Here is a 13,553-nt window from a genome sequence, read left to right as displayed (position 1 = left end):
AGCAAACATTCTGCAGAGATCAGCTGGCAGGACTAAGGCCTGGAACCTACTAGCAGTACGTTACTAAGCAATTTCTAAGCGCTTATGATTTGAAAAGCTCACGCTAATGTAATGCTATGGGTGTGATCCCACTTGAGCAATATGATTTTTTTTAGCATTGTATTAGCTAACAGGTTGTTAAACCACTAGTGCTTAGAAAAGGCTGCTAGTGGGTTTCAGCCCTAAACAGTAGCCCCCTTTGATAAATGTCAGAATGTAAATCGGGGTGAGGAAAGATTTTAAAAGTGGGCAAACATGGTCTAAATGAATATTGTAAAAAATGAGGAATTGTATTTATTGTGCCATTTTCACTACAAGTTTGCGGGAAGTCTTAAATACTGCATGCCATCAGCACACTGTTACGTTTACAATAACTAACAAAATGGAAAAATATGATTGGGTTTACCAAAATAAAATTAAAATAAACAAGATATTTAGTGTATAGAGGAACATTTATTTATATTATTACAAAAGTTCCATCTATTGACAACAACCACCTTAAAGGACTTACGAGCCCAAAACAGGAAAAAAATGTCTTTACCTGTATGAATTTGTAACGCACGGAGGACGCCATTCGCACGCGTGTGGATCGGGGAGGGAGGCCCTAGAGCTGCGCAGCCGCACTCGCATCGGTGCGGACTGCGCAGCCGCGGCCTCCTCCGGCGGCCATATTTGAGGAGGAAGGAGCGACCGACCCGGGCTGTGAGGTCGGGGTCCGGGTGGGGGGAGCAAAAGCAGCGGGGACCCGGCGGAGCTGCACGGAGGGCGCGGATGGCGTCCTCCGTGCGTTACAAATTCATACAGGTAAAGACATTTTTTTCCTGTTTTGGGCTCGTAAGTCCTTTAACCAAGCATAATTCATTTCATTGCAACGTAATTTTAAAAGGACCCGCTGTCTACTCACAGCAGTAGTAGCCATTTTGTATCCAGACTTAAAGGGAACCTAAACTGAGAAGGATATGGATTTTTCCTTTTAAAATAATACCAGTTGCCTGACTCTCCCGCTGATCCTGTGTCTCTAATACAGTTAGTCACAGCCCCTCAACAAACATGCAGATCAGGTGCTCTGACTGAAGTCAGACTGGATTAACTGCATGCTTGTTTCAGGTGTGTAATTCAGCCACTACTCTAGCCAAAGAGATCAGCAGAACTGACAAACAACTGGTACTGTTTAAAAAGAAACTTCCATATCCCTATGTTAAGGTTCCCTGTAAGACGTGCCCGCTAGTTATGTATTTGTGTAACATCCATTTTATGCTGATGGTTAATCTTACTGGGGTTACATCAATTCATGTCATTTGCACATAAACCATTCATGTTATGTCTTCTAATGTACCTGAAATGAAGGGAGCATTTCTGGTGATTTGGACACTTAGGGCTTAATTCACTAACTGGCGCTAAGTGATAGCGCCGGAGTGAACAGCCATTTCGTGCCCCATAAGTAGCTTTGCGGGCACTAATAGTCCCTCAAAGCTACATAGCGCACAAGACCACCCACATCGCGCGCGGCGAGACAGTAATAATGCGCAGTGTGACGATAATGTCGCACCCGCTACCTTGTAAACGTCGCACCCAGTGTGTCGAAAACGGATGCACTGACAAGGCAGCGTGTGCGATGTTATCATTGCACCGTGCACTATTACTGCGCGCGATGTGGGTGGTCCTGTGGGCAAACCACCTAACACTGTGGTTTGCGCCCACTAACTGCTAAGGCCACCTAACCGGCTTAGTGCCGGTTAGTGAATCGAGGCCTTCATGTGCTTTAGTGATGATCACCAAAGCTGCTTGTCTATTAGCACAGCATGGTTAAAGGAATACCCCACAAGGTGTTAATAGAATTAGCCCACACGTTTTAGAAAACTGTACAAACAACAAGGTTGCTATAGAAATCACTGTGGATTATGGAGTGAATTTAATGTATCAGAATCTGACTTTTTTTTTTTTAATTACTCTGACAAAAAATACTGACACATCCTAACTGTTTTATCTTTGAAGCTTATAAAGTGAACCTGAGGTAAAAATAAACTGATGAAATAAAGTCATTTTTAGGAGTAGTAAACATAACGGTTAAAGAGCAAAATGTTTTTTTTTTTTTTTATATACCTCCCCCTTCCCCTCCTAATTTGGCCCTACACTACCATTCACACATTACATGATGCATACATAGGCATACAGTGTGCCTACGATAAGGATTAGATTGTTATCTAGACCAAAGCACTGTACGTTTTACCTTTTTTTTTTTTTTTTTTTTTTTTAAATCTGAGCTGGCAGGCTTGATTGCGGCGACCCCCTCTGCGTAGTGCAGGGAACACAGGCTCATGCGGGTGCTTGTTCCCTGCTAATCTCGCAAGAAGCGAGATGACTCCTTTTGGTGGTCCCCAGAGAGCTACACTGCTACTGCCAATCGGCGTTAGGTGGTCGGGAGCAGGTTAAACATCTACAAAGTAGGTTGAATGTTTTAGGGCACGTTTCCACTTGAGCGGAAACCGCCGCGAATCCGCAGAGTTTCCCCGCAGGAGAATAGTGCGGGGAAACTCTGCCATAGGGTGCAATGGTAACGCCGGCCGAATCGCTACCGCTAGCGATACGGCCGGCTTTTCCATCCGAATAGGCGCGGGAGGCTGCGGATCCCATAGCCGTGCATGGCACGGCTGATGGGATTCATGTGCTTTCCCCGCAGACCCGGAAGAGCCGGTTCGCGTATCCCAGACGCGCGCCGCTCTAGTGGAATCGCGCCCTCACAGTCTCTAATCAGTGTCAGCCTATTAAGTGTCCCAAAGTTAGAAAAAGATCAATAGTTCATGTATTTTATGTATCCCTGCCCTCAGAAGTTGTATTCTCCCAGAAAACGTATGTCTGTAATTCGCTTATCGTTGATGTTTACTATATACCCAACAATCTACTGGCAAGACAAAATCTCTCACTTACATGCCTAGAAATTAACTTTTTCAGGCAGGAAAATAAAGCAGGTTAAACAGCCTGGTTATTAGTATTTTGTACTGCACATACCCGTTTATCTCATGTCACATTTTGCCTCAGGTACATTTTAATCAAAGAACTTTTATTTTTCAGACTATAAGATGCACCTAGGTTTAGAGGGCAAACATTGGGGGGGGGGCGAAAAAAACTAAACCTGGTGCATCTACGGTCCAGGGGCATCTTGTAGATGTTCTTTCCCTTTGGTGCCCTCCTCCTGTCCCCTTGGTTTCCTCCTAATGCCCCATTTATGTCCCTCTTTGTATCAATATCATATCCCCCTTTGTGTCCTCCAGATTTTCCCCTTCGTGTCCTCCAAATGTCCCACTTTGTGTCCAGATTTTCCCCAGAGTGTCCTCTAAATATCCCTCTTTAACCACTTGAGGACCTAGGGCTTTCTACCCCTTAAGGACCGGCCACTTTTTTTCCATTCAGACCACTGCAGCTTTCACGGTTTATTGCTCGCTCATACAACCTACCACCTAAATGAATTTTGGCTCCTTTTCTTGTCACTAATAAAGCTTTCTTTTGGTGCTATTTGATTGCTCCTGCGATTTTTACTTTTTATTATATTCATCAAAAAAGACATGAATTTTGGCAAAAAAATGATTTTTTTTAACTTTCTGTGCTGACATTTTTCAAATAAAGTAAAATTTCTATATACATGCAGCGCGAAAAATGTGGACAAACATGTTTTTGATAAAAAAAAAACCCATTCAGTGTATATTTATTGGTTTGGGTAAAAGTTATAGCGTTTACAAACTATGGTGCAAAAAGTGAATTTTCCCATTTTCAAGCATCTCTGACTTTTCTAAACCCCTGTCATGTTTCATGAGGGGCTAGAATTCCAGGATAGTATAAATACCCCCCAAATGACCCCATTTTGGAAAGAAGACATCCCAAAGTATTCACTGAGAGGCATAGTGAGTTCATAGAAGATATTATTTTTTGTCACAAGTAAGCGGAAAATGACACTTTGTGAGAAAAAAAAAAACTTTGGGCCCTTTAGCGCAGTTAGGGTGCAAAAAAGTGCCACACATGTGGTATCGCCGTACTCAGGAGAAGTAGTATAATGTGTTTCGTGGTGTATTTTTACACATACCCATGCTGAGTGGGAGAAAGATCTCTGTAAATGGACAATTGTGTGTTATAAAAATTAACAAATTGTCATTTACAGAGATATTTCTCCCACCCAGCATGGGTATGTGTAAAAATACACCCCAAAACACATTATACTACTTCTCCCGAGTACGGCGATACCACATGTGTGGCACTTTTTTGCACCCTAACTGCACTAAGGGGCCCAAAGTCCAATGAGTAACTTTAGGATTTCACAGGTCATTTTTGTTTCAAGACTACTCCTCGCGGTTTAGGGCCCCTAAAATGCCAGGGCAGTATAGGAACCCCACTAATGATCCCATTTTAGAAAGAAGACACCCCAAGGTATTCCGTTAGGAGTATGGTGAGTTCATAGAAGTTTTTAGTTTTTTGTCACAAGTTAGCGGACATTGATTTTAATAGTTTTTTTTCACAAAGTGTCATTTTCCGCTAACTTGTGACAAAAAATAAAATCTTCTATGAACTCACCATACTCCGTACGGAATACCTTTGGGTGTCTTCTTTCTAGAATGGGGTCATTTGTGGGGTTCCTATACTGCCCTGGCATTTTAGGGGCCCTAAACCGTGAGGAGTAGTCTTGAAACCAAATGTCGCAAAATGACCTGTGAAATCCTAAAGGTACTCATTGGACTTTGGGCCCCTTAGCGTACTTAGGGTGTAAAAAGTGCCACACATGTGGTACCGCCGTACTCAGGAGAAGTAGTATAATGCGTTTTGGGGTGTATTTTTACACATACCCATGCTAAGTGGGAGAAATATCTCTGTAAATGACAATTGTTTGATTTTTTTACACACAATTGTCCATTTACATAGAAATTTCTCCCACCCAGCATGGGTATGTGTAAAAATACACCCCAAAACACATTATACTACTTTTCCTGAGTACGGCGGTACCACATGTGTGACACTTTTTTGCAGCCTAGGTGCGCTAAGGGGCCCAACGTCCTATTCACAGATCATTTTGAAGCATTTGTTTTCTAGACTACTCCTCGCGGTTTAGGGGCCCTAAAATGCCAGGGCAGTATAGGAACCCCACAAGTGACCCCATTTTAGAAAGAAGACACCCCAAGGTATTCTGTTAGGAGTATGGCGAGTTCATAGAAGATTTTATTTTTTGTCACAAGTTAGTGAAAAATGACACTTTGTGAAAAAAAACCAATAAAAATTAATTTCCGCTAACTTTTGACAAAAAATAAAATCTTCTATGAACTCGTCATACACCTAACAAAATACCTTGGGGTGTCTTTTTTTCTAAAATGGGGTCACTTGTGGGGTTCCTATACCGCCCTGGCATTTTACAGGCCCAAAACCGTGAGTAGTCTGGAAACCAAATGTCTCAAAATGACTGTTCAGGGGTATAAGCATCTGCAAATTTTGATGACAGGTGGTCTATGAGGGGGCGAATTTTGTGGAACCGGTCATAAGCAGGGTGGCCTTTTAGATGACAGATTGTATTGGGCCTGATCTGATGGATAGGAGTGCTAGGGGGGTGACAGGAGGTGATTGATGGGTGTCTCAGGGGGTGGTTAGAGGGGAAAATAGATGCAATCAATGCACTGGGGAGGTGATCGGAAGGGGGTCTGAGGGGGATCTGAGGGTTTGGCCGAGTGATCAGGAGCCCACACGGGGCAAATTGGGGCCTGATCTGATGGGTAGGTGTGCTAGGGGGTGACAGGAGGTGATTGATGGGTGTCTCAAGGTGTGATTAGAGGGGGGAATAGATGCAAGCAATGCACTGGCGAGGTGATCAGGGCTGGGGTCTGAGGGCATTCTGAGGGTGTGGGCGGGTGATTGAGTGCCCTAGGGGCAGATAGGGGTCTAATCTGATACGTAGCAGTGACAGGGGGTGATTGATGGGTAATTAGTGGGTGTTTAGGGTAGAGAATAGATGGAAACACTGCGCTTGGGTGGTGATCTGATGTCGGATCTGCGGGCGATCTATTGGTGTGGGTGGGTGATCAGTTTGCCCGCAAGGGGCAGGTTAGGGGCTGATTGATGGGTGGCAGTGACAGGGGGTGATTGATGGGTGATAGGTGATTGGCAGGTGATTGACAGGTGATCAGTGGGTTATTACAGGGAAGGACAGATGTAAATAATGCACTGGCGAATTGATAAGGGGGGGGGGGTCTGAGGGCAATCTGAGCGTGTAGGCGGGTGATTGGGTGCCCGCAAGGGGCAGATTAGGGTCTGATCTGATGGGTAACAGTGACAGGTGGTGATAGGGGGTGATTGATGGGTAATTAGTGGGTGTTTAGAGGAGAGAATAGATGTAAACGCTGCGCTTGGGTGGTGATCTGATGTCGGATCTGCGGGCGATCTATTTGTGTGGGTGGGTGATCAGATTGCCCGCAAGGGGCAGGTTAGGGGCTGATTGTTGGGTGGCAGTGACAGGGGGTGATTGATGGGTGATAGGTGATTGGCAGGTGATTGACAGGTGATCAGTGGGTTATTACAGGGAAGGACAGATGTAATTAATGCACTGGCGAATTTATAAGGGGGGGGGGGGGGGGTCTGAGGGCAATCTGAGCGTGTGGGCAAGAGATTGGGTGCCCGCAAGGGGCAGATTAGGGTCTGATCTGATAGGTAACAGTGACAGGTGGTGATAGGGGGTGATTGATGGGTAATTAGTGGGTGTTTAGAGGAGAGAATAGATGTAAACAATGGATTTGGGAGGTGATCTGATGTCGGATCTGCGGGCGATCTATTGGTGTGGGGGGGTGATCAGATTGCCCGCAAGGGGCAGGTTAGGGGCTGATTGATGGGTGGCAGTGACAGGGGGTGATTGATGGGTGATTGACAGGCAATTGACAGGCGATTGACAGGTGATTGACAGGTGATCAGGGGGGATAGATGCATACAGTACATGGGGGGGGGGGGGGGGGGGTCTGGGGAGAATCTGAGGGGTGGGGGGGTGATCAGGAGGGAGCAGTGGGCAGGGGGGGGGGATAAAAAAAAAAAAATAGCGTTGACAGATAGTGACAGGGAGTGATTGATGGGTGATTAGGGGGGTGATTGGGTGCAAACAGGGGTCTGGGGGGTGGGCAGGGGGGGGGGGGTCTGATGGGTGCTGTGGGCGATCTGGGGCAGGGGGGGTAAAAAAATCAGTGTGCTTGGTGCAGACTAGGGTGGCTGCAGCCTGCCCTGGTGGTCCCTCGGACACTGGGACCACCAGGGCAGGAGGCAGCCTGTATAATACACTTTGTAAACATTACAAAGTGTATTATACACTTTGTATGCGGCGATCGTCGGGTTAACATCCCGCCGGCGCTTCCGTATGGCCGGCGGGATGTTGCGGCGGGTGAGCGGCGCCAGGCGGAGGATCGCATCACGGATGACGCGATCGCTCCGCCCATGCCCCTACAAGGACCGCCGCCATTTGTCAATACGGCGGTCCTTGCGGGGTGCACTTCCCGGCCGCCAATTGTACATACGGCGGTCGGGAAGTGGTTAAGTCCTCCATTTGCCCCCCTTCAAGTCCTTAATATGTATCCCTTTGTGTCCTTCTGATGTCCCCCTCCACTCGCTTCATCGCTGGAGCCCGCAGTGATGAGCTTTTGGCTGCCTCCTGTCTTCCTGATGTCCCCCTCTATGTCCTACTGCATGAATGCAATTAGCGGCAGTGGCAGCCGCTATCACTCACCTCATCACTGGAGCCTGCGGTGATGAGCCACTGCCGTCCCCCTCCGGTCCTCGGTGTTGTCCTCGGTGTGTCCGGCGTCTGGATCGATTTCCCCCTCTGTTAATATAACAAGCAGCGGCAGCCGCGGGCATCATCATCCAGACGCGACCGGCACTAGAGTGAAGGCATGTGAGAGGGAAGCGCCTGACCATGCGGGTTTCAAGGATGAGGTATGTGATGCCCGCGGCTGCCGCTGCTTGTTATATTAACAGAGGGGGAAATCGATCCAGACGCCGGACACACCGAGGACAACACCGAGGACAGGAGGGGGCCGGCAGCAGCTCATCACCGCAGGCTCCAGCAATGAGGCGAGTGACAGCGGCTGCCGCTAATTGCATTCATGCAGGGAAAGTTTAGGACACCGGTGAGTGCAGGGAGTCTCCGACATCGTGGCAGGTCAGCGGTTAATATTGGCAAGTCGGGGGCTCCCTGCCTTTGGACTATAAGACGCAGGAACTTTTTCTCCCTACATTAGGGGGAGAAAAAGTGCGTCATATAGTCCAGAAAATACGGTAGTTCTCTAGTTGTCTTTAGAGACTCATATAAACAGAGTTAGCTCATCAACTGGCCAGAGAACGTGCTTACAATGTTGAAATACACTTTCAAATGTAATGAAAAGCACCATATTTTTTCGGACTATAAGATGCACCTTTTCTCCCCCTAAAGTGTGTCTGTGTATCTTATAGTCCGAATAATAACACATTCGGATTGGCGCCAGGTGTCCCCCACAAATTCCTTCATATTGCAGCGTCTGCTGCCACCAGTCCCAGACACTGTGCCAGGGGTGCCCTTAAGCATCATAGGTATGGCGTGATAGGTGCATGCCTCTCCAATCAGCAGGAAGTACCGTGGCATCTGGTTACTGCTGCTGAGGGAGTGCACCAATGATGGAGCCGTGGTCTCGCCCACAAAAATCATCGGTTCCAGTTAAGAAAGGGAGCAGTGTGCAGCTGTGATTGGTGGGTATGGGGCAGCACCCCTGCCTGATTGGTATATAGCTTTTCAAGGCTTGTCGAAGGCTATGTGCGGACCGAAGCGGCGCACACCGCACTGGCTGCATGGGAGAGAGATGACACAGAAGGACAAATTACACTGGAGGACATGGAGATGAAGGAGGACATGGGGATAAATGAGGAGACGAGGAAAATAAGGAGACAAAGTGACACAAGAGGTACAAGGAAGGCACAAGGGGGACAGACTAAATGGGGGCAAAAAGGTCCATAAGATGACACTGCACCATGGACGCACCAGGTTTAGTATATTTTTTCCCTGTTTTATGTCCTCTAAACCTAGGTGCATCTCATCATCAGTGTTACTCAGACGTTTCAGCAGGACAAGCTGTTCTTTGTATAGAGTTCTATGGCTTAGGCGCGGTTCACATTAGCGTTTTCTTCCGGATCGTTACGTATACTGTACAAACGGAACTGATGTGAATGGATCCAATGTTAACAGATTGGATCCATTCACATGCGTCCGTTGGTACGGATACGTTCCGGTCCACAGATCTAAAAAATGCTGCAGGCCCTAATTTTCCGGACCGTTCTGCCCAGCGGAATGGATCCGGACACAAAATACTGCAGCATTGGGGCAATGAGAAACGGAACGTTTTTTCTAACTAGTGAATAAACAGACTGTTCCACAGGGGATGGGGGCATGTGCCGACGTGCCGGGTGTTTGAGGGTTTATTCATACCTTATTTTCAGTAGTAGCCGGCGGTAAAGGCTTCCGTCGTCTTCCGCGTCATGTGACTGTGTAGTCACAGCGGAAGAAGAGGAAGCCTCTACCGCCGGCTACTACTGAAAATAAGGTATATATTTTCTGAATGAAAACGGATCTGATCAATCATTGATCAGATCCGTTTTCACTATGTGAACCAGGCCACGACTGAGCCATCCGGATCCGGTGAAGCGTAGACCGGATCCGCTCACTGGATCCTTTTGGCTCAAAACGCCAATGTGAATTGGGCCTTACTAGATGGATAGTTGCAGTGAGGTTCCTAGTTAAACTGAGAAATATGTAACATTAGCGGTTGATGTTGGTCTCTTGGCTTCAGCTTTATCTTGTCAGTACTTCTTAGAAAGTTCAGTGTTTACTGGGGACAAAGTTTTTTTTTTTTTTTTTTTTGCCTGCAGTCTAACTTGAGACAAGTGAAAGTGGCCAGGGGGGTGCTTGTTTTTGGAAATGCTGAAATATCTGGCTTGAGGTGGAAAAAGCTCCCACAGTCCCAAGGTTTGAACCTGAGTCTTCTCCTAGCTGAATACTAGGATGGTTAAGGACGTCAGGAGGTGCTCTTCATAACCCAAGACCCGGACGTTGGGTTCCAGAGGTATTGTTTGAGGGACATTTGGGGTTTTTATCTCTGTGCTGGAGATTGGGTTTGATGGAGCCCATGAAACCTCTGGAGTTTCACCAGTACATTGCAGAGTGGGTGCTCTGAGGCTCCAGCCCAACCAGGTTTTCCACCGGTAATTCCTCAGGAATATCTGCTATCTTATGTTCCATGGTTTGCATGTCCAGCATAGCCGGGAGAAAAGGCTTACCAATCAGAGGAGTCATGCTGTTGCAACTGGTTGGGCGCATTAGCGTACTACCTTTGTCTTCTGGAGCTGGGCCACTTTCTACAGGAAGTTCACTGCTGATGACATCAGGATCCTGAAAGATATAATAGCTGGTGAGGATTTGTTATAGATGTATACAGCAGCATCAATACTAATACACAAAACTGCTCGGCAATCCAACAGTATGCCCATGCTGTAAAACATAGGTGTTAAACTCCAGTCCTCGACGGCCATATCCATGCCAATGTTTAGGATAGACTGAGAAATGAGTTCTAGTTGATGAACACCACCTTTTCTGATTTAGGCTTTGTTCACATTATAAAATCGCCAGTGCAATCGCAAGCGCTGGGCTATTTATTGAGTTTTCAATATAGCAGAGGAGTTGGGTGTAGCGAGTGCACACTATATATATCAGCTGCAAAAACATTTAGAATGATGGTGCAACATCCAGAATAATGTATAGTTTATCCAACATTGCTAAGAGAAAAATAGATTTCCAGGAGCAGCTCATCATAACAGTAAAACTCAACTTTTAATAGACTTCCTTAAAATGAATGGGAACCGCTTTAAAAAAAAAAAAAAAATGAGATAGATACTTACCCAAGGAGAGGGAAGGCTTTGGGTCCTATAGAGCTTTCCGGCTCCTCTCCTGGTCCCGTCGTTCCGGTGTTGGCTCGCCTGGTAGCAGTATTTGATTAAATTAGTCAAATACTGCTTTGCCTGGCCAAAGGAGACTCCAGAAGTCTTCAGGGAGCCCGAGTGCTCCTGAAGAAGGGCGGCCCTGTATTGCGCCTGCGCACTCTCTTGCACGCTCACACCTGTGCAGTATGGAGCCGCACGTCTTTGGGAGGACACGGCTCCCGAAGACTTCCAAATATCCTTTCGGTGGGGGATTGAAACAGGGGGAGCCAGCACAGGATAGAGAGCCCCGAGAGAGGAGACGGAAGGCTCTATACAACCCAGAGCCTTCCCTCAAGTATTTGCTTCATTTTTTGTTTTTTTAAATGCGGTTCCCGTTTACTTTAAAAAGTACTTCCATGCAGCAATAAAATTGTAGATGCAGAGAGATACTTATCAAGCACATGCAGTCAGATAAAGGTGCTTAGGATGAGTCAATCCTCCGCACCGCTATGACTGCATGTGCTTGATAAGTATCTCTCTGTATCTACAATTTTATTGCTGCATGGAAGTACTTTTTAAGGAAGTCTATTAAAAGTTGAGTTTTACTGTTATGAGCAGCTGCTCCCGGAAATCTCTTTTTCTCTTAGCAATGTTGTATTTGAGTTTTTCCCTGCGCTTAGAAAAACACTTTTGTGAGCTCTTTTCTAAGCGCTTTTGCTAAGCGGTTAAGATTTTCACTTCCTGACGTTGGTCAGGAAAGGAACTCTTGTAGCCGGAAATAAATACAATGTATTTATTAATAAAAGCACTTTTTCAAGCATTTTGCGATTTCCCTGTACCTTCCATTGAGCCAAAGTGCTCAGAAAATGGTACATGTAGACCGTTTGCGATTTCAAGGAAACAAACGCTAAAATGTAAACACTGTCATAGGAAATCATTGCACAAGCACTTTTAGGGCAATTTGCTAAATCGCCATGGCTTAAAAAAAAAAAAAAAAATTGGCTAACACTCAGTGTGAACAAGCCCTCAGTCCCATCAATTTGAGCTGTGCCAAAAATGTGTGAGGACTTCAGCTATTGAGGACTGAAGTCTGACATCCCTGCTCTAAGCCAAGGTAATGGTTAATATAGTGGTGTCCAGTAAAGTGAAGCTGACTGCATACAGTTCAATAGAAATGATCCGTTTACAAAAGACATCGATTGTTTTGACCAAAACCTTAGGTTCCTTTCAGACTGGTGCGGTGCAATGGGTCATTTTACCACATCTCACCGCTATGCTAATGAAAGCCTGTGGGTGATTTCATACAGTATGCGGTGTGCCAGAAGTAGCCAATCTACCACATGGACAAACAAACGTTACCACGCAACCTCAGCGGCGGACTGGAAGTCATGTAAGTCTATGGCAAAACAGGGTTTGATACAATGTTTGCATTATGATGTTGCGGCTCTAAAACAGGAAGTGACCACAACAAGAGTCACTTCCTGTTTGGATCTCGGCCAGAAGAGGATTACCGCATTCTAACACGGGAATCCCTGAAGGCCTGATTTTTGGTGGTGTGGTGCAGCCCCTGTATACAGTCTGAAGCCGGCCTTACTGCAATCCTGCTACTGCACTGAAGATCAGTTTTCTAACTTTTTTTCAAGTTAAATTGAAAAAAAAAAATTGTCAGGCAGGTTGGAAATTTTGATTTCATTTCATCATCAATGTGATGCGCGGACAACAGCAAGTTGGGGTCGGCAAGCACGGTGACCGGAATTCATGTAAGTCTATGGTGATGTAGTTTTTTTTTTTTTTTTTTTTACATTTTCTGCGTTTGTGCTGAGACGCGCATGCGTGGAAGCATATTTTTTCAATACACTTCCGTGCAATACTAGTTTCGGGCCCAGGAAGTACCTCGCAGGTTGCGGCTTAGCTTCCGATTGGAGGAAGCTCACGGAGGTGGGGACAGAAGCGGGCAGAGAGCACAATACGTTAAATGAGAGAATTCAAGTTTTCACTATACATATATATGCAGGCTCTTAAATTTCAGCGTAGTTCTCAGCTGAGATGGTTGGTCATAGTTGCCTCTGCTGAGAATCTAGGGTATGTCTGGTGGCCCCAATGCATCCCTGAGAGATCTATAGTGCCAGATTGTCTCAGCTGCCTGCATTGTTCTGCCTACCACTCCTGCTTGAAGCCACTCTGCCAAAATATTATTATATATATGGGAGGAGTGGGTATCCACTGCATCCTAATGAGGCTTCCTTGCTGTCCTTTGATCCGCCAGCTGATCGGGGCCTGCACGCTTCTGGCATAAGCAAGGCCACATCTGCACAGTAGCATGGAGCTGCTTGTGCATGAGCGGGTTCGGCTTAGACAGGCGTGGCCACTCTTTTGCCTCAAGAAGAGCGCAGCCCTGGTCAAATTACTGACAAGCCCTCGTCAGAGAACTTAGGAGGGTCTGTGCTCGGCCCCCAGAGGGAAGGATTAAGATCCAGAGGCTTCCCTCTTCTTAAGTATGCAATTTTGTACCCGAGCGTACGAGAGGAATTGGCGCAGGAGACTTGGGCGCTGGATACAGC

General features: G+C 46.4%; 1 protein-coding gene across 7 annotated transcripts in view; it reads right to left on the bottom strand.

Moving 5' to 3' along the window:
• LOC137521083 (stAR-related lipid transfer protein 9-like) overlaps positions 1-13,553 on the bottom strand; it is a 93,708-nt gene that overhangs the window by 62,489 nt on the left and 17,666 nt on the right. For 6 of the 7 annotated variants that reach the window (XM_068239856.1, XM_068239857.1, XM_068239855.1 and 3 more), the window contains one exon: positions 10,354-10,465. The gene's annotated coding sequence lies outside the window, so the exon portion shown is untranslated. The remainder of the gene's footprint in view (positions 1-10,353; positions 10,466-13,553) is intronic. The other variant, XM_068239860.1, reaches the window with a different exon arrangement.

The sequence above is a fragment of the Hyperolius riggenbachi genome, chromosome 6, assembly GCF_040937935.1.
Source record: "Hyperolius riggenbachi isolate aHypRig1 chromosome 6, aHypRig1.pri, whole genome shotgun sequence".
Classification (NCBI taxonomy): domain Eukaryota; kingdom Metazoa; phylum Chordata; class Amphibia; order Anura; family Hyperoliidae; genus Hyperolius; species Hyperolius riggenbachi.
The sequence above is the reverse complement of the archived record's forward strand: the minus strand, read 5'-3'. Positions and strand labels throughout refer to the sequence as shown.